The sequence below is a fragment of the Panulirus ornatus genome, chromosome 70, assembly GCF_036320965.1.
Source record: "Panulirus ornatus isolate Po-2019 chromosome 70, ASM3632096v1, whole genome shotgun sequence".
NCBI classification, from domain to species: Eukaryota; Metazoa; Arthropoda; class Malacostraca; order Decapoda; family Palinuridae; genus Panulirus; species Panulirus ornatus.
Genome location: NC_092293.1, coordinates 10166280 through 10188779, shown reverse-complemented (window position 1 = coordinate 10188779; position 22500 = coordinate 10166280).

Genomic DNA, 22500 nt, shown 5'->3' with positions numbered 1-22500 from the left:
TTTCAAACTAGTCAGCTTCGATGTTTCCTCACTTTTCACAAAAGTTCCAGTTGATGACCTTTTAGAATACTTATTTGATGTCTTGGATGATATTCACTTACCTGTTTCAAAGATTGTTTTCATTGATCTGATAAAATTATGTATAAAAGATTGTGTGTTTCAATTCAAAAGCGATTATTTTGCTCAAAAATTTGGTATGGCAATGGGTAACCCTCTTTCACCTGCACTAAGTAATCTTTATATGGAATTTTTTGAAACAAAATTACTAAAGGATATTTTACCTTCTAATGCAATTTGGTTTAGGTTTGTAGATGATGTTCTTTGTGTTTGGCCAACAAATGAAAATTTACAAATATTTCTCCCCTTACTTAACAATTTAGTACCTTCCATCAAATCTACTGTAGAAAATGAAAATAATGGTATGTTACCATTTTTAGATTCCATGATCCATAGGCAAGGAAACAAGTTTAAGTTTAGCATATACAGAAAACCTACCAATGTCTGCTCATATATCCATTATTACTCATCTCAATATGACAGTTAAATTATCATCATTTCAGTATATATATATATATATATATATATATATATATATATATATATATATATATATATATATATATATATATATATATATATATATATATATATATATATATATATATATATTTCTTTCTTTTCTTTCAAACTATTCGCCATTTCCCGCATTAGCGAGGTAGCGTTAAGAACAGAGGACTGGGCCTTTGAGGGAATACCCTCACCTGGCCCAATTCTCTGTTCCTTCTTTTGGAAAATTAAAAAAAAAAACGAGAGGGGAGATTTCCAGCCCCCCGCTCCCTCCCCTTTTAGTCGCCTTCTACGACACGCAGGGAATACGTGGGAAGTATTCTTTTTCCCCTATCCCCAGGATATATATATATATATATATATATATATATATATATATATATATATATATATATATATATATATTATTTCTTATTATCATTATTATTATACTTTGCCGCTGTCTCCCGCGTTAGCGAGGTAGCACAAGGATACAGATGAAAGAATGACCCAACCCACCCACATACACATGTATATACACAAATGCCCACACACGCACATATATATATATATTTTTTTTTTTTTTTTTTGCTTTGTCGCTGTCTCCCGCGTTTGCGAGGTACCGCAAGGAAACAGACAAAAGAAATGGCCCAACCCACCCCCATACACATGTATATACATACACGTCCACACACGCAAATATACATACCTACACAGCTTTCCATGGTTTACCCCAGACGCTTCACATGCCCTGATTCAATCCACTGACAGCACGTCAACCCCGGTATACCACATCGATCCAATTCACTCCATTCCTTGCCCTCCTTTCATATATATATATATATATATATATATATATATATATATATATATATATATATATATATATATATATATATATATATACCTTGCAATCGCGGGAGACAGCGACAAAGCAATATATATATATATATATATATATATATATATATATATATATATATATATATATATATATATATATATATATATATATATATATATATATGAATTGGAGCGATGTGGTATACCGGGGTTGACGTGCTGTCAGTGGATTGAATCAGGGCATGTGAAGCTTCTGGGGTAAACAATGGAAAGCTGTGTAGGTATGTATATTTGCGTGTGTGGACGTATGTATATACATGTGTATGGGGGGGGGGGGTTGGGCCATTTCTTTCGTCTGTTTCCTTGCGCTACCTCGCAAACGTGGGAGACAGCGACAAAGTATAATGAATATAAATAAATAAGTTTGTTGAGTATTCCTGGTAAATTATATGGGAGGATATTGATTGAGAGGGTGAAGGCATGTACAGAGAATCAGATTGGGGAAGAGCAGTGTGGTTTCAGAAGTGGTAGAGGATGTGTGGATCAGGTGTTTGCTTTGAAGAATGTATGTGAGAAATACTTAGAAAAGCAAATGGATTTGTATGTAGCATTTATGGATCTGGAGAAGGCATATGATAGAGTTGATAGAGATGCTCTGTGGAAGGTATTAAGAATATATGGTGTGGGAGGCAAGTTGTTAGAAGCAGTGAAAAGTTTGTATCGAGGATGTAAGGCATGTGTACGTGTAGGAAGAGAGGAAAGTGATTGGTTGTCAGTGAATGTAGGTTTGCGGCAGGGGTGTGTGATGTCTCCATGGTTGTTTAATTTGTTTATGGATGGGGTTGTTAAGGAGGTGAATGCAAGAGTTTTGGAAAGAGGGGCAAGTATGAAGTCTGTTGGGGATGAGAGAGCTTGGGAAGTGAGTCAGTTGTTGTTCGCTGATGATACAGCGCTGGTGGCTGATTCATGTGGGAAACTGCAGAAGCTGGTGACTGAGTTTGGTAAAGTGTGTGAAAGAAGAAAGTTAAGAGTAAATGTGAATAAGAGCAAGGTTATTAGGTACAGTAGTTTTGAGGGTCAAGTCAATTGGGAGGTGAGTTTGAATGGAGAAAAACTGGAGGAAGTGAAGTGTTTTAGATATCTGGGAGTGGATCTGGCAGCGGATGGAACCATGGAAGCGGAAGTGGATCAGTGGGGGAGGGGGCGAAAATTCTGGGAGCCTTGAAGAATGTGTGGAAGTCGAGAACATTATCTCGGAAAGCAAAAATGGGTATGTTTGAAGGAATAGTGGTTCCAACAATGTTGTATGGTTGCGAGACGTGGGCTATGGATAGAGGTGTGCGCAGGAGGATGGATGTGCTGGAAATGAGATGTTTGAGGACAATATGTGGTGTGAGGTGGTTTGATCGAGTAAGTAACGTAAGGGTAAGAGAGATGTGTGGAAATAAAAAGAGCGTGGTTGAGAGAGCAGAAGAGGGTGTTTTGAAATGGTTTGGGCACATGGAGAGAATGAGTGAGGAAAGATTGACCAAGAGGATATATGTGTCGGAGGTGGAGGGAACGAGGAGAAGAGGGAGACCAAATTGGAGGTGGAAAGATGGAGTGAAAAAGATTTTGTGTGATCGGGGCCTGAACATGCAGGAGGGTGAAAGGAGGGCAAGGAATAGAGTGAATTGGAGCGATGTGGTATACCGGGGTTGACGTGCTGTCAGTGGATTGAATCAAGGCATGTGAAGCGTCTGGGGTAAACCATGGAAAGCTGTGTAGGTATGTATATTTGCGTGTGTGGACGTGTGTATATACATGTGTATGGGGGTGGGTTGAGCCATTTCTTTCGTCTGTTTCCTTGCGCTACCTCGCAAACGCGGGAGACAGCGACAAAGCAAAAAAAAAAAAAGAAAAAAAAAATATATATATATATATATATATATATGTATGTTTACCAAATGGCGTCCTAGCTTCGTCTCTTCTATGTATATCAACTGACTGTTATATTCCTCCCTTGTGTCTCCCCTGATGATGTGATTATTACACGAAAGTGCACTTGGGAACTTTTCATGTTTCATTTTCCCCATGGACTCGCAGGAAAATATATATATATATATATATATATATATATATATATATATATATATATATATATATATATATATATATATATATATATATATATATATATATATATATATATATATATATATATATATATATATATATATGTATATATATATATATATATATATATATATATATATATATATATATATATATATATATATATATATATATATATATATATATATATATATATATATATATATATATATATATATATATATATATATATATATAAAGATGTTCTGGAAGGAGGTAAATAGGGTGCGTAAGACAAGGGAGCAAATGGGAACTTCAGTGAAGGGCGTAAATGGGGAGGTGATAACAAGTAGTGGTGATGTGAGAAGGAGATGGAATGAGTATTTTGAAGGTTTGTTGAATGTGTCTGATGACAGAGTGGCAGATATAGGGTGTTTTGGTCGAGGTGGTGTGCAAAGTGAGAGGGTTAGGGAAAATGATTTGGTAAACAGAGAAGAGGTAGTAAAAGCTTTGCGGAAGATGAAAGCCGGCAAGGCAGCAGGTTTGGATGGTATTGCAGTGGAATTTATTAAAAAAGGGGGTGACTGTATTGTTGACTGGTTGGTAAGGTTATTTAATGTATGTATGACTCATGGTGAGGTGCCGGAGGATTGGCGGAATGCTTGCATATTGCCATTGTACAAAGGCAAAGGGGATAAGAGTGAGTGCTCAAATTACAGAGGTATAAGTTTGTTGAGTATTCCTGGTAAATTATATGGGAGGGTATTGATTGAGAGGGTGAAGGCATGTACAGAGCATCAGATTGGGGAAGAGCAGTGTGGTTTCAGAAGTGGTAGAGGATGTGTGGATCAGGTGTTTGCTTTGAAGAATGTATGTGAGAAATACTTAGAAAAGCAAATGGATTTGTATGTAGCATTTATGGATCTGGAGAAGGCATATGATAGAGTTGATAGAGATGCTCTGTGGAAGGTATTAAGAATATATGGTGTGGGAGGCAAGTTGTTAGAAGCAGTGAAAAGTTTTTATCGAGGATGTAAGGCATGTGTACGTGTAGGAAGAGAGGAAAGTGATTGGTTCTCAGTGAATGTAGGTTTGCGGCAGGGGTGTGTGATGTCTCCATGGTTGTTTAATTTGTTTATGGATGGGGTTGTAAGGGAGGTAAATGCAAGAGTTTTGGAAAGAGGGGCAAGTATGAAGTCTGTTGGGGATGAGAGAGCTTGGGAAGTGAGTCAGTTGTTGTTCGCTGATGATACAGCGCTGGTGGCGGATTCATGTGAGAAACTGCAGAAGCTGGTGACGGAGTTTGGTAAAGTGTGTGGAAGAAGAAAGTTAAGAGTAAATGTCAATAAGAGCAAGGTTATTAGGTACAGTAGGGTTGAGGGTCAAGTCAATTGGGAGGTGAGTTTGAATGGTGAGAGGCTGGAGGAAGTGAAGTGTTTTAGATATCTGGGAGTGGATCTGTCAGCGGATGGAACCATGGAAGCGGAAGTGGATCATAGGGTGGGGGAGGGGGCGAAAATTTTGGGAGCCTTGAAAAATGTGTGGAAGTCGAGAACATTATCCCGGAAAGCAAAAATGGGTATGTTTGAAGGAATAGTAGTTCCAACAATGTTGTATGGTTGCGAGGCGTGGGCTATGGATAGAGTTGTGCGTAGGAGGATGGATGTGCTGGAAATGAGATGTTTGAGGACAATGTGTGGTGTGAGGTGGTTTGATCGAGTAAGTAACGTAAGGGTAAGAGAGATGTGTGGAAATAAAAAGAGCGTGGTGGAGAGAGCAGAAGAGGGTGTTTTGAAATGGTTTGGGCACATGGAGAGAATGAGTGAGGAAAGATTGACCAAGAGGATATATGTGTCGGAGGTGGAGGGAACGAGGAGAAGAGGGAGACCAAATTGGAGGTGGAAAGATGGAGTGAAAAGGATTTTGTGTGATCGGGGCCTGAACATGCAGGAGGGTGAAAGGAGGGCAAGGAATAGAGTGAATTGGAGCGATGTGGTATACAGGGGTTGACGTGCTGTCAGTGGATTGAATCAAGGCATGTGAAGCGTCTGGGGTAAACCATGGAAAGCTGTGTAGGTATGTATATTTGCGTGTGTGGACGTGTGTACGTACATGTGTATGGGGGGGGGTTGGGCCATTTCTTTCGTCTGTTTCCTTGCGCTACCTCGCAAACGCGGGAGACAGCGACAAAGTATAAAAAAAAAAAAAAAAAAAAAATATATATATATATATATATATATATATATATATATATATATATATATATATATATATATATATATATTGGAAAGGATCACAATTTTGAGCGTGATCAAGATATTCCGATAAGTCCAAGGGGAGACACAAGAGAGAAATTTAACAGTCAGTTGACATACAAGGAAGAGACGTAGCTAGGACGCCATTTGGTAAACATGTGATTGACCAAGACAGAGAACGAGCGTATCATAAACTTATCATTTTACAAATTTTATCAACACTAAAGTTATCTAATTTGTATAGACCATCACTGATATTGAGATTGTAATTCTTTGTTCATTTGATAATAGAAGATTACTCCAGCTCTATTACCACTAGAAATATCATTGGATCTTCTATCATTAAATACACAAAGAATTATAATCCTATCATTAGTGATGGTGTATACAAATTAGATAACTTTATTCTGCACATTACCCTTCTATTAACCCCGTTATCGCTGTCGTTTTCCGTTTATTTCTGGCATTTTCCTCAAAGTATACCTGACTTTATAAGATATTTTTCTAAACGACTTTTGAAAGTATTTATGGTTTTAGCATTCACTACGTCTGACGGTAACTTATTCCAGTGTTAAACCACACCTATAGGAAAAGAAACTTTATCCCACGTCCGTACTACATTATTTAGCTTTGAGTTTTATTCCATTTGTCCTGGTAACCGCATTTTCTTGTATTTCGAAAAGATGCTCGAGGTTTACTTTATTGAACTTATTCAGAATTTTGAACACTTGGATTAAGTCGCTGCGAAGTCAACGTGTCTTAAGGGAGAAGAGATCCAATCATTACAGCCTCTCTTCGTATACCAGATTTCTAAAGGATGAATTCCAGATTTCTTCAACTTGCCTGTTGGCTGATAGAGAGAGAGAGAAAGAGAGAGAGAGAGAGAGAGAGAGAGAGAGAGAGAGAGAGAGAGAGAGAGAGAGAGAGAGAGAGAGAACCTACCTACGAGTATTTACGATCACAAAGAAATACTGAAAACAAAGGCCCCGCCGGGAATCAAACCCGGACCAACTGTTTATGAGGCAGATGTGCTAACCACTACACCACGGAGCCACTTGTCAGTGGCGGAAAAATCTCTTATATATTAACAAACGTGACTGAGGACTTAAAGAATCTGGTACAAACATAATGGTTATTGTGATAGATTATTAGTTTATGATAAATATGTATTGTGTTGCATTATAATGGTTGTTCAGAACCAAGATCTTTAAGCCTGAATCCTTAAGATTATATAAGATATAATAAAAACATGTTAGAAACATAAGAATTTGATTTTAAAGAACAGAACGCATTATCATGTGGGTATCTAAGTGAAAATGCAATACAATGAGTTAGTTTAAGGCAGGAGTATTTTATCTTTGAACAAAATATCTACATCTACGTCCCTGATCTTTCATCATCATTTCTTATGTTTACTACCAAGAATGTCTTTTATCTAACATGAAAATTCTGTATAGGTATTTGATTAATGTTCTCCAACGACGCGTTGTATAACTCTTGGTTAGTGAAGTTCATTTCATGTAATGGATCATGCATTACAAAGCTCTGTCTATCCACACAGGTGTCACACGTCCCAGGTAAAGATATATTCTAGAGATAGTGTATATCTAACATATATATGTGTTTTATAAATATTTTTAAAAAGTTTTCCTGAAGGATAATACCTAAGACTTTCGTATTAAAGTTGATCAGTTGTAAGTGACCAAGAATTACAAAGGTGTGTCCATTGTCACAGGTGCTATTGATCCCGGGTAAAGGTATTTCACCATCTTTGTATCTTTAACCTTTCTAGTTATAGATGTTTCATCCCTGATTCCATCCTCACAATCGATGTATGTGGTTTGTGTTGTCTTAACATATCATTAGTCAGTTGAAGTGGAGAACATGCTTCTGAGCCTAGCCACTCTACTCTGTCTTCCACATGATATTCGAGAGGTGTTACCGGATTCCGCCGATACTATAAGTGCTTACGTCATGAGAGGGCTTCTTTTTTATAACTTTTGATGATTTATATTATTTGGGTTATGTATTTCGTTTTGTGATGTTAATAAAATTGTTGAAATTCACATATCATATTCTTTATTTGTCATTTAATGAACTCTAGTTTATCAAATTTGATTGTTTGTTGTTTTTTTTATATCAATATAGATTTTCTCTGAAAAATACTTTAGTTTAATTCATAAATGATATTTCTAAGTAACACGCGGATAATTTTTTCATTAGTGTTCATTATATGAGTATATATACTTACTCCTTTACTTATTTACATCTTACATACATACATACATACATACATACATACATACATATAAATCTCCAACAGCCAGCATCGAACCCGGCGCCCTTGTGTAAGAGGAGGGAATGCTACCACTAGGCTATGAGCCTGGCAAAATAGGAAATAACGTTATTCGAATACTATGTACTCGAATACCCTTCGTCTCACTTTGGTGGGCAACGGGGACTACACCGGTCATTTCCCAACAGGCGCACATAGCCAGCAGATGGCATTTTACCGAACCTGATTATAGATTGAGAGGTTTATTATTTTCTTAAGCGAAAAGTCCTTGTTTCCAAGTTCTGGAGAAATTAAAGTACATTTCAATGTAAACATGAAGTAAAAAGTATAGAAATTTAACGTTTTCCCCGACGCCGTCTCCAATCAGTACTGTTTACTATCTGCTTGGGACTCCGCGATGACCTTCAAGTCTCGAACCAGGCGGGGGCGTGGGTACTGGTCAATGAAGTAAAGAGTATAGAAATTCAACGTTTTCCCCGATGTCGCCTCTCCACTCTGCTATCTGTTGGGGACTTTGCGATGACCTTCAACTGTTGGATCAAAGAAAGCAGACTGGGGCGCTGGAATTGGTCAATATCAGTGGCGAGATGGACAAGCTGGCACAGGCGGTGTCGGACTCCGTCGTCCTTCTGATCCTCAGCCAATTGGGCAATGAGTTACCCGAAGGAGTAGACGTCGTTAGCGGGAGCAACTGGCTCTCCCTCAATGATTTCGGGGGCTATCCAGGGACATTGCGCTGGGTCACCTGTTATAGGAGGCACGTCACCAGCGTAACTGCTCAGACCGTAGTCGATGATATGGAAGACTGGGCCATGGTGGCGGGTCTGGGTTACGGTAACATTATTCATCTTGAAATCAAGATGAATGACCCCCTTATCATGAATTTCTTGAAGTCTCTTCCCAATGGAGATGAGAGACTCAATAACCTCCTGGCCGCTGCAGTTTTCTAAGTAGCTGACGTAGTTTTGACCAGTGTAGGACATCAGGAGTCTTGCTGGATGGAAAGCCAGACCCTTGACCAATGGGGCCCCTCCAGCGCCGGACAGGTAGATCTGAATGTCAGCTTCGCGAAGGAGAGCGTACCTCGCGTCGTTTTTCTTCATGGTTTTAAGGACACTATATTCATAATTGAAGCGAACGAGCTGAACTGATCCATTGCCGCCCTCGCCAATATCGGAAACGATTCGAATCCACCTTAACTGGTCCTCGCTGAGGATGTAGTCCTGAAGGTCTGCCTCCAAGCTGAGATCGGCCACGTCTAGGGAAGGGTAGGCAGTTGGTGAGCTGGTGGGTTGGGCCGCGACTGGAGGGAGGGATTCAGTTGATGGATGTGTGGGTTGTGCCACGAGTGGAGGGAGGGATGCAATTGGTGGGTTTGTGGGTTGGGCCACGACTGGAAGGGGGGATGTAGTTGGTGGGTTTGTGGGTTGGGCCACGACTGGAAGGGGGGATGTAGTTGGTGGGGGTGTGGGTTGGGCCACGAGTGGAGGGGGGGATGCAGTTGGTGGGTGGATGAGTTGGGCCTCGACTGCAGTTGCTGGTGGGGTGGGTTGTTGCACGGTGTTGGGGGAGTCTACAACGTCCCCACAGGTGACTAGTATTTGTATCCCGCGAGCTGCAAGTCTCTCCCGCAGAGCGGCAGCATTGCGGGCAGCAACAAGGCGGTTCACTCTCGCCTGCCGCTCGTCCACCACATGCTCCTGACGAGTGCGACGGCGTTCCCGACGAACGGTGTGCCGGCCACGCCACGCAATAGCCTGTTGACGCTCCCAGTGGCTCGCTCTTCTTCGGGTTTCGACGATTCGAGTAACTCGGTCCATAGGAGGGGTATATGTTATTGTCCTTTGATGAGATTTGACTAGACCCATCAATTTCATATACGTGTTGAGCCAAAAATATGGTGGTATTTAGTAAAGATAGAAACAGTTAACATATATAGTGGTGTTATGTAGTTAAGATAGAAACAGTTAACATACTCTGGCTAAGATAGAAACCTAAGGACATAAGGAACACAAAGGTGTTGCGAACATGTCATGAATTTGAGATGAACATAAGCGTAGTGGACATTCAATGATAAAGGTGAGGATGGGCTTAACTTATGGTGAAGAAAACGGTGCATTAAACAAATAATGAACATTAGGTAGTAATGAACATGTCATGTCACGTAAATGTGTGGTGAACATATGATGAACGAAAGGGTGTAGTGAAGATGTATTGAACATAAGTGGGTAAAGAGCGTATGATTAACGTTATAGTGTGGTGAATATTAAGTCATGAACATGATGTAGGGCTTAGCAGATGATGAACATAAGGGTTTAGTGAACAGATGATGAACATAAAGGGTGCAGTGATCATATAAATGAATAAATAGATAGAATTGTAGATTGAGAGATTTATTATTTTCTTAGGCGAAAGGTCCTTGTTTCCAAGTTTTGGAGAAACTGAAGTACCTTTCAATGGAAACATGAAGTAAAAAGCATAAAAATTTAACGTTTTCCCCGGTATCGCCTCTCCAGTCTGCTATCTGCTTGTGACTTCGCGATGACCTGCATGTGTCGGAATGATATAAGGAAGAAATAGCAAGGAATGATTAAACAGGAAAGCGATGGAAACGAAGAACATTTGCTCCCAGGATCGTGGTGGTGGAGGTGTTGGCCAGGGTGGTGGCTGGAGTTGTCTGTCGGTCCGTCAGGTGTGATGATGGCGACACGTCTACAAGGGACGGGTGGCGGGCGGATGATGGACATCTTCCCTTTACTTCCCTACGAATGATATTCATTATTTCTATTTCTCAAGCGCTGAACTTTAAATACTGCAGACTTGCCAGCCATGTCACAGCCGGTTGGAAGGTATGTAAACCACAGACACACTTAGAGAGGGCGTTAGTGTGAAGATAGATTTATAAACCCGCCATATTTCGCGAGTAATATGCAGCAATATGATCCTTCCCCCTGCAACACTAGTACAGCCAGCCATGGTCATCACTGCAGAAGGAGACACCCTTCAACGCATCTTCACTACACCTTGAACCATACGTCACCTTCAACCCTCAACAAATGCACAGCGGAACTACAACCCTGTTGTAGGGTTTGACCTGAGGTCAACCTCACTACATGCTTATCTTCACTACAACCGAAAGACAAACAGACAGACAGACAGTCAGACAGAGGGCGTGAGAGAGAGAGAGAGAGAGAGAGAGAGAGAGAGAGAGAGAGAGAGAGAGAGAGAGAGAGAGAGAGAGAGAGAGAGAGACCGACTGATATCAATATAAAGAGGAGAGAGAAGAAAGAAAGCGAGAGAGAGAGAGAGAGAGAGAGAGAGAGAGAGAGAGAGAGAGAGAGAGAGAGAGAGAGAGAGAGAGAGAGGGGGGAAAAGCGATTGATATCGACAGGGATAGAATTTGATATATATATATATATATATATATATATATATATATATATATATATATATATATATATATATATATATATATATATATATATATATATTTGATGGAAGGACAATGTGGGTGTTACCGGACTAACCCTTCGGTACAGCTGTATGCCATCATCAGTCGACGAGTGTAAGAGTACAGCCTCGTCGAAGAAGCCCTCACTCCATCACCTACCCTGCTTCTGATTGTGGCGCAACCTCAATTGCTCACGAGAGTCAGTGGGTTATGAATGTGTAAAAGTTAAAGGCATGAAAAACACAATTCTTCCTCTCTCACAATAAAGCTTACTGGAAAGCTAGGAAGACATTTTATGCTTCTGGTAACAAATATGTGACAAATAAGGATAAATCGAAAGGTTTAGTGTTGTCCTATTCTCCCAACTTAGCTCATCTAAGACATGTTCTTAACAAACAGTTCTTGTAATGTTGCTTTCCAGTACAAATACACCATCAGCAAGGGCGTCCTGCTGTCAATGTATTGAACTAGGGTATGCGTCTGGTGTTGGCAGCAGTCATACAAGCCTACCTGACACAGTCCTGGTGCTCCCTCCTGTGGACGTTAAGGGCGGAACCTACGGCCAGCTACGTGCTCCATCACCCGTACCTCAATGCACTGAAGATACGCCTTTATTGCATTGCTGACACTGTGTCGCTTGCAAGGGCATCAAGACAGCGCCACCTCCGTGCAGTGTTGTCATCACATCCAGACGTGTCAAGCAAGGTCAGCCATCCTGCCAACACCAACGTGGAGGTCATCTTGTCAACCACTCCAGAGACGCGTCATCATCAGCCGTGGCGACATCCCAGTCAGCATCGCGTGGTCCAGCCCTTGTCGCTCACTCAACTTTCCTGCTAGCGAGTCGCTACTCTACACACGTCTTCACCTCGCTACACCCAGCGAGTCGCTACTCTGCACACATCTTCACCTCGCTACACCCAGCGAGCCGCTACTCTGCACACATCTTCACCTCGCTACACCCAGCGAGCCACTACTCTGCACACATCTTCACCTCGCTACACCCAGCGAGCCGCTACTCTGCACACATCTTCACCTCGCTACACCCAGCGAGCCGCTACTCTGCACACATCTTCACCTCGATACACCCAGCGAGCCGCTACTCTGCACACGTCTCCACCTCCCTACACCCAGCGAGCCGCTACTCTGCACACGTCTCCACCTCGCTACACCCAGCGAGCCGCTACTCTGCACACGTCTCCACCTAGATACACCCAGCCAGCCGCTAGTCTGCACACGTCTTCATCTCGCTACACCCATCCAGCCGCTAGTCTGCACACGTCTTCACCTCGCTACACCCAGCGAGCCGCTACTCTGCACACGTCTCCGCCTCACTACACCCAGCGAGCCGCTACTCTGCACACGTCGCCACCTCGCTACACCCAGCCAGCCGCTACTCTGCACACGTCTCCACCTCGCTACACTCAGCCAGCCGCTACTCTGCACACGTCTCCACCTCGCTACACTCAGCCAGCCGCTACTCTGCACACGTCTCCACCTCGCAACACTCAGCGAGCCGCTACTCTGCACACGTCTCCACCTCGCTACACCCAAGACGCCTTCGTAAGCGAATCTCCCATTCAGATAAGAACTGTGTCAAAATGGTTCACTCTGTGAGGTATGCTCCTTTTGTGTGTTACTAGTTCCTAGTCTATAAATATAGACATATATATACTTTTGGGTAATATGATTATTCATCTATGTAGTTTAGCAAATTAATATAAGTTTTCAGTTATTCTTGCATATATTCTTTCTTATGTTTTCATACATTGGTACTATTGTTTTTAGTGATGATTACTTTCATATATAGAGTCCATTACTGATATGTTACACTATTATGTTCACCTTTCATATACAGAGTCTTGTATTGATATGTTATACTGTTATGCCAACCTTTTTATTGCCTTTATTTCATTACAATATTTTTAAATAATATTCATGTTATGTATTTTGGATTAGGACAATAGTGTTAATTGTATTTTCAATTTTTGTGGGGATTATTACTTAAACACGTTAAGTAAGATTGTATTACATGTCCAAAGATATTCCACGCGGTAATCGTAAAGGTTCAAATGTACTTAGGAATTTACCTAGAATCCCTTATTATAAACGGAACCAGCCTTCTAAAATGGCGACGTCACACAAAGTTGTTTTGACAGATTCTGGTAACACAGATGACCCACAGAAACCTTCTCACACGTTACCACACCCACACCCACCTCCCCCCGCCACCTCACAAAAACTCCTTCACTAAAAACCGTTGTAACACTAAAACAAGCTAGGGAACCACACGAGTTATTTGATGGTAAACTGTCAAATTTTGATCGGTGGATCAGAAATGCAGAGGACATTGTTGAACATAATGGTGATTCAGGAGACAGAGCGCTTATATCGGCTGCTAAAAACCTCATTGATTTCAACCAGCCTAACAATTAAGCTAGGGTTGTCTATGACTCAGATGACATTGGAAACTGTACATCTTGGGAGGAATTTAAAACGTTGTTTACATCAGGTTGTGAGGAATCATTCTCAGATAGTTTACTACACGTCCTTTTACGTGCTCTTAACACAACATACTTGGATGATACGTCAGTCCCTGATCACTGGAGTACCTTACATGGAAGAATGAGATTAGTTAGGCAGGCTTATGAATCCTTACCCTGGATATCGGCCATGATGAATCCTGAAACTCATGTGCAAACACTCATGCGTTTATTACACATAACCTTCATTCTCAAGGACCTGACCTCCAGACGTAAGACGACGGTTACTTAATGAAAACATCGACCCATCATTGTGGGTCGGTAACAAAAGTGTTGAATTACACTCAAAAGAAAGGTGGATATTCCAACACCAAGACACTGGGAGAGTGTCGGCTTCCCAAAGTGTGACGTAACATTCTAGTGATCAACACAATCATTCTTCTCATGGTCAAATACAGCGATTCAGTGATGACAAACACTCACATAAAGTGACGTGCTTCCGGTGTGGCCAACCAGGACATAAAGCGAATGTGTGTCCTTACACATGGGACTCATTCTCACGTGAGCCTCGACCAGAACAACAAACGCAGTCAACGACCCATGTCATCACAGCCTCGGTCGTCACAATTCTGCCGACCTAGTCATGATTTCCTCCAGTCAGACATCAGGCTGACCTTCACCCGCTCGCGCCCAACACCACCAAGCAGGTGTTCATATCATAGCCACGCTAGACACACTTCAGCGGAATGTCGAGCATTAGCTAGACAGACGTCATCTAACACAGGTTCATCATGTCATTATCAACAATGACAATCTCTCGCTCATGACAAGACTCCATCACATAAGGAACTCTTAAGACATTTTCGTTCTTCGCCATTTTCTCACATTACAAGTTTCGATTTAGTGGGTTCTTTCCAGGATAAGCCAATCACAATCTTTCTAGACAGCGGCGCGGAAGCAGATGTCATTCATTATGATTTTATTCAACCATTAATGGGGCGCACTGAACTTGTTCAATGCTCGCACTTTTACCCATCCCTTCAAAGTATCTCAAATGAAAATCTCGACGTAAGGGGCACTATTAAAATGAACATTCGCATAGGCGACTCGGTCATGACCGTCACCCCTTACATTGTTCGTGGTGTAACGTTTCCTGCTAACTTGTTACTAGGACGCCACTCTATGTGTGGCACAACATAAGATCTGTCCTATTTATCATGTGGTTTGTGTTGATAATACGTTCCTGCCATTGTCAGAGAAGAGTTCTCACTCAGTCAGAGTCATTAATACATCTGCTCCCACGTCCTGCTTCACGGTAGACAATACGCATCCTTTTTACTTTTCTACTCATCATTGTCCTGGTAAACTGAGAACCAACATGACTCTGCATAGTAACACATTAACGAAGGTTCCTCTCTCACTTTCTCGAACATGGATGAATGATCATGGACTGAGACATAGTCAGGGTGATCTCGCACTAAGAGTAGTTGCTGAACCTTCATCACTAACTGTCAAAATACTATCGATGGATGACTCTCTTCATGAGACCCCAGATGGAGAGGTCACCATATACATTGCCAATACGGGACCCACTCCTGTCCGTCTCCGTAGAGGGGCCAAGCTTGTGGAATTCTCCGTTTTGAAGTCGGGAATTCAAGACGAGGAGTTGCATGAGTTTAATATCCGTCTAGTCTCACATTCCATTAACCCACCACCACCTACTCCTCCTACCCCAAACTCAGTAGTGCACGGCTTGAGTCAGCTCCCCACCATCACCCCTGACATGATATCCAAGGTAGGATTAACCAAACATGTTGACCAGTTAACAGACTTACTTAACCAGTATAGGTCTACTATTGCCTTATCAGGAGAACCACTCGGTAGAACTCATTTGGATGTTCACATTATCAACTTAGAGAAAAACACATACGTCCCACTTACGTCCCAGCCTACCGATTGCCACACGCGCACAGAGACATAGCAAACAAACTTGTTCAGGACATGTTGAAAGATAAGGTCATAGAGGAATCACGATCACCATGGAATTTACCACTTCTCATCGTTCCTAAAAAGGACGGAACTTTTAGACCAGTCATAGATTTTAGAAAACTCAACACCAAGGTCACTTTGAAAGATGGTTTCCCATTACCAGTGGTATCAGAGCTTCTTCATAGCCTCGGTAACAATAAGGTATTTTCAACTTTGGATTTATTGAGCGGATTTTGGCAGATTCCCTTGTCAGAGGAAAGCCGCCCCCTGACTGTGTTCAGTACGCCAGATGGTCATTGGCAGTTCATATGCATCATGGCCTTCGGTCTTCATTCCTCACCGGTGATCACCTTCTCAAAGTTAATGACTAACATTTGTCGTCACATGTTGGGCCAAGATGTATTGGTTTATCTTGATGATATAATTGTCATGTCTCCAGATATTGCTTCTCATCTCAAAAGTCTTGAAAGAGTATTTCTACGACTTAAGGATGCAAACCTAAAAGTCAAGTTATCCAAATGTTCTTTTCTACAGACAAAAATTAATTACTGAGGTCACGCCGTTGACGAAAACGGTAATCAACCTAATGGACATAAATCAAAACAATTGTAGAATGGCCACGCCCTTCCACAACAGACAAAGTCAAAACCTTCCTTGGCTTAGCAGGATATTATCGAAGATCTATCGCTATTTTCGCGAAGATCGCAAACCCCCTCACTTCACTTCTGAAACAGGAAGTTACATTCCAGTGGTCTACAGCACAAGACAATGCGTTTAACTTACTCAAGCTACTCTTGGTCGAGGCGCCTATCCTTCGATTTCCCAACTTTGAGAAACACTTCATTTTGCACACAGTTGCTTGTAAACAGGGTCTTGGAGCTGTAGTTATGTAGGAGTCAAATAAGGGCAGACTTTTTCCCATAGCTTATGCGAGCCGCTCATGTTCGAAGACGGAATCGAAATACTCAGTAACAGAATTGGAAGGCCTTGCAGTTGTTTGGGCACTCAAACATTTTAAGGAATACAAATATGGTTACCCTATTACAGTTTATACAGATCACTGGGCACTGGTAGGTATTTTTCAAAGACAAGATCCTACAGAAAGTTTCAGAGGTGGTTTTTAACTTTCCAAGCATTTGACCCAGATTTCCGTTTGGTTTCGGGTTCATCCAATGTAGTTGCAGACGCGCTTTCCCGCAGAGTGGGGACAGTCACTGTAGGTAATAGCCTCGTATATTTTGATGTAGAAAGGTTGACACGACATCAACGGGATGACCCAGTCTGGGGTCCTGTCATAGAATACCTAGAGGGTATAAGATCTTCAGTGGATGCTAAAACAGTTGTTCCAGTCAGAGAATTGTATTTAGCACAGGGAGTCTTATGCAGGGACGCGAAATTAGGAGTGCCCACCTGTGTTGTTAAACTAACAATAATTCCAACAGCATTAGTACAGGATTTCTTGAAGTTAGCACATGATTCACCCCAGGACGCACATCCAGGCGCAGGTAGATGCTATAAGCAGACTCGTTTGAGGTATTTCTGGCCAAGAATGCAGAAAAACATTAAAGATCATATTTTGAGGTGCCAAACCTGTAAGACACACAAGGGAAGTCCCACTACCCCGCAGACTGTGTTGAAATATCCTTTACCTTCATACCCATGGGAAAGAGTTCATATGGACATATTAGGAGGTTTTCCTAGGTCCATGGCAGGCTACAGATACATTTTAGTAATTACTGATGCCTTCACGAGATATTGTGAATTAGTCCCAGTTCAAAATAAAGACGCAGCCACGATCGCTAAGGCGTTCAAAAAATGTATCTTAGACAGACATAATGTTCCTAAGATTTTGGTTACAGATAATGGTGGGGAATTTAATAACTCATTATTAGAAGAACTCCGTAAATTGTATAACATAAGTAAATGTAATATAATGGCACATCACCCAGCCTCGAATGGCCTGGCAGAAAGGTTGAACCGTAAGATCCTCCAGTGTCTTCCCACCAACATTAATTTTGATCATGATGAATGGGATGAATACCTGTCTGATGTCCAATGTTCATTAAACTCAGCTTATCATAAGTCAGTTGGAGACACACCCTTCCACGTCTTACACGGTTTTGATAAAGTGTTGCCGTATGACATAATAGCGTCCCCTCCTTCATGTCCAGCGGTCCAGAGATCAGTTGTAGCGGAAAAATATCGCACGACTCAATTGATTCATCAAAGAATCAAGGAAAATCTAGGTGAAGCCACTACAACCTTCACAAACCAGGCTGATAAATCCGGGAAACCATCAAAGGTGGCTCCCGGACTCTTGGTAATGGTGCAGGAATTTAACTCTAGAAGTAAGGTTCCTAAACTTGACCCAAAATTTTCTGGCCCCTATAGAGTCTTAGCTCATTTAAAGGGACATAAGTTCAGGGTTCGACATCTAAATACAGGTGACATTCGTGAAGAACATGAGGACCACTTGAAAGTTTTACAGTATTGTGAACATGATCATCCCGGTACCACAACAGACAACACTCCTCAAACCCCAAACAATGTCACCCAACCAACTTCTACCACTGTTCAGACTGTCCCCACACCAGAACCGACCACCCTCACAACACCACCACACACACATCAGTATTCATTAAGACCTCGCCTTTAAGAAGTTGCTAAGTTTATCATTTTCCAGGTTCTTCCTTCTCATGTCCTTATGGTGTCTTCCTGTATATGACACCATGGCAGTACCAGGCGCCTTTCTCACGACTCCCCGCGGGGTCCGCCTCGTGAGGGACACAGTCTCGGTTAAGTTGGGCCTGGAGGGTCTGCCCTACACTTACGATAATCTAGTGAAACTAATGGAGGCCGTACCTCGTTTACGGTCTACCCTACTCAAGTTTTACACCAGTGCGTCCATCAGAAACTCTAGTGTTGCTCCTCCTCCAACTCTGTTACAACAGTGGACCTGGAAATTGAATAGTACCTGTGTGATTCTGTATGACATAATGCAAGACAATCTCCAGTAAATACTAATGCCAGGATGAACACGAAAAAGCAAAGGAGAAGCAAGAGAGGTCTGCTTAATTTTGTAGGGTCCCTCCAATCATATTTGTTTGGTATTGCTACTCAGGAAGAACTTAATTCAGTTAGGAATCAGGTTAGATCCTTAGAATTTCAACAACTTCTTAACAACAGGTATATTAAGGCTAAAGCTAAGATCTTAAAACAACATTTTAAATATTTGAATGACATAATGTTAACTGTTAATAACTTAACACAACATGTAGCACTACTGTCAAAGTTTCTTAATCCCATATATGCTATAGTGACTATTTCCACACATGTTGATAGTTTACATGCCCAGATCACTTATCATGCACATTATTTCACTGGCTTATTGGAAGATGTTAATAATCTGGTAAGCCAAGTTGTCACGCCATCATTTTTCCCTTCTCGGAACTCACACGTATCATTAAACAAGCGATGACGAAATTCGGTTGCACCCCAGCTCTCCCTCTGCATCACGTGACCAGTTATTACTCCTTACTAACGGTTGACGTGATCCTCGAAGCGGTCATTATCCACATACCATTCACTGACTCCAATACTTACAACCTTGTGAACGTAATACCATTCTCTTTTAATTATACAAAAGGGTCGCAAAAAACTATCGTCCTTGCTGATAACATGAATTTTCTATTATAAAATATTTATTCCTCATTGATTGCACATCTCTCCATGGATGATTTAGCATTGTGCCATAAACCATTGCTTGACAACTTGATTTGCCCCCACCCCCAATACCTTGGTTTTCCATAATTTACAAACAAATTCATGTAATTACCAACTACTTTTTGGGCATCAACAAAATGTTCTTCGTTTTTGTTCCTTTAAGGAAATTGTTGTTAATGAACCTTGGATTGAAAGTATGGACCAGTATCACGTACTGTCTTTCCCAGACCCACAAAATGTTCTTATTCATTGCCCACCTAATCATCCCAAATCTTATTTATTTCTGGGACACATTCAGTTAGGACAACAATATACTCTTATTAGTTCCAGTTTCAAATTGTTCGCCACTCATGATCATTATTTGGGACAAATTGATAGAACTATCCCGAGTTTAGGACGAATTCCCCAAAACATCAACTTACCAATCATCGATGAAGTAAAGATCCAATATCTTCCATCTATGGTTCAGAACGATCTAGATTCTACAATAGATGTTCTGGCTTTTGAGTCCACGGGGAAAATGAAACACGAAATGTTCCCAAGTGCACTTTCGTGTAATAATCACATCATCAGGGGAGACACAAGAGAGAAATATAACAGTCAGCTGATATACATCTAAGAGACGAAGCTAGGACGCCATTTGGTTGCATCTATAAAGTGCCTTGTGGAAACTGTGATAAATTTTATGTTGGTCAGACTTGTAAGGATCTTTCTGTTCGACTTAAGCAACATAAATATAGTATAAGAACGGGACAAGAATCAAATGCCTTGTTTAATCATCTTAAAAACTATGATCATTGTATTGACTGGAGTAACGCTATCTCAGTTATCAACTCTAACTCTATTACCAAGAAAAATATCATTAAATCTTTTATTATCAAATACACAAAGAATTATGATATTAATATTAGTGTTGGTGTATACAAATTAGATAAGTTTATTGTTGATAAGTTTTGTAAAATGATAAGTTTATGAACGCTCGTTGTATGTTTTGGACAATCACATGTTTACCAAATGGCGTCCTAGCTTCGTCTCTTCGATGTATATCAACTGACTGTTATAATTCTCTATTGTGTCTCCCCTGATGATGTGATTATTACACGAAAGTGCACTTGGGAACTTTTCATGCTTCATTTTCCCCGTGGACTCATAGAATATATATATATATATATATATATATATATATATATATATATATATATATATATATATATATATATATATATATATATATATATATGGTAGTGAGTGTTGGGATGAAGAAGTAAGATTAATAGTGAAAGAGAAGAGACAGGCATTTCGACGATTTTTGCAGGGAAGAAATGCAAATGAGTGGGAGATGTATAAAAGAAAGAGGCAGGAGGTCAAGAGAAAGGTGCAAGAGGTGAAAAAGAGGGCAAATGAGAGCTGGGGTGAGAGAGTATCATTAAATTCTAGGAAGAATGAAAAGATGTTTTCGAAGGAGGTAAATAAAGTGCGTAAGACAAGCGAGCAAATGGGAACTTCAGTGAAGGGGGCTAATGGGGAGGTGATAACAAGTAGTGGTGATGTGAGAAGGAGATGGAGTGAGTATCTTGAAGGTTTGTTGAATGTGTTTGATGATAGAGAGGCAGATATAGGGTGTTTTGGCCGAGGTGGTGTGCAAAGTGAGAGGGTTAGGGAAAATGATTTGGCAAACAGAGAACAGGTAGTAAAAGCTTTGCGGAAGATGAAAGCCGGCAAGGCAACAGGTTTAGATGGTATTGCAGTGGAATTTATTAAAAAAGGGGGTGACTGTATTGTTGACTGGTTGGTAAGGTTATTTAATGTATGTATGATTCATGGTAAGGTGCCTGAGGATTGGCAGAATGCTTGCATAGTGACATTGTACAAAGGCAAAGGGGATAAGAGTGAGTGCTCAAATTACAGAGGTATAAGTTTGTTGAGTATTCCTGGTAAATTATATGGGAGGGTATTGATTGAGAGGGTGAAGGCATGTACAGAGCATCAGATTGGGGAAGAGCAGTGTGGTTTCAGAAGTGGTAGAGGATGTGTGGATCAGGTGTTTGCTTTGAAGAATGTATGTGAGAAATACTTAGAAAAGCAAATGGATTTGTATGTAGCATTCATGGATCTGGAGAAGGCATATGATAGAGTTGATAGAGATGCTCTGTGGAAGGTATTAAGAATATATGGTGTGGGAGGCAAGTTGTTAGAAGCAGTGAAAAGTTTTTATCGAGGATACAAGGCATGTGTACGTGTAGGAAGAGAGGAAAGTGATTGGTTCTTAGTGAATATAGGTTTGCGGCAGGGGTGTGTGATGTCTCCATGGTTGTTTACTTGTTTATGGATGGGGCTGTTAGGGAGGTGAATGCAAGAGTTTTGGAAAGAGGGGCAAGTATGAAGTCTGTTGTGGATGAGAGAACTTGGGAAGTGATTCAGTTGTTGTTCGCTGATGATACAGCGCTGGTGGCTGATTCATGTGAGAAACTGCAGAAGCTGGTGACTGAGTTTGGTAAAGTGTGTGAAAGAAGAAAGTTAAGAGTAAATATGAATAAGAGCAAGGTAATTAGGTACAGTAGGGTTGAGGGTCAAGTCAATTGGGAGGTAAGTTTGAATGGAGAAAAACTGGAGGAAGTAAAGTGATTTAGATATCTGGGAGTGGATCTGGCAGCGGATGGAACCATGGAAGCGGAAGTGAATCATAGGGTGGGGGAGGGGGCGAAAATTTTGGGAGCCTTGAAGAATGTTTGGAAGTTGAGAACATTATCTCGGAAAGCAAAGGTGGGTATGTTTGAAGGAATAGTGGTTCCAACAATGTTGCATGGTTGCGAGGCGGGG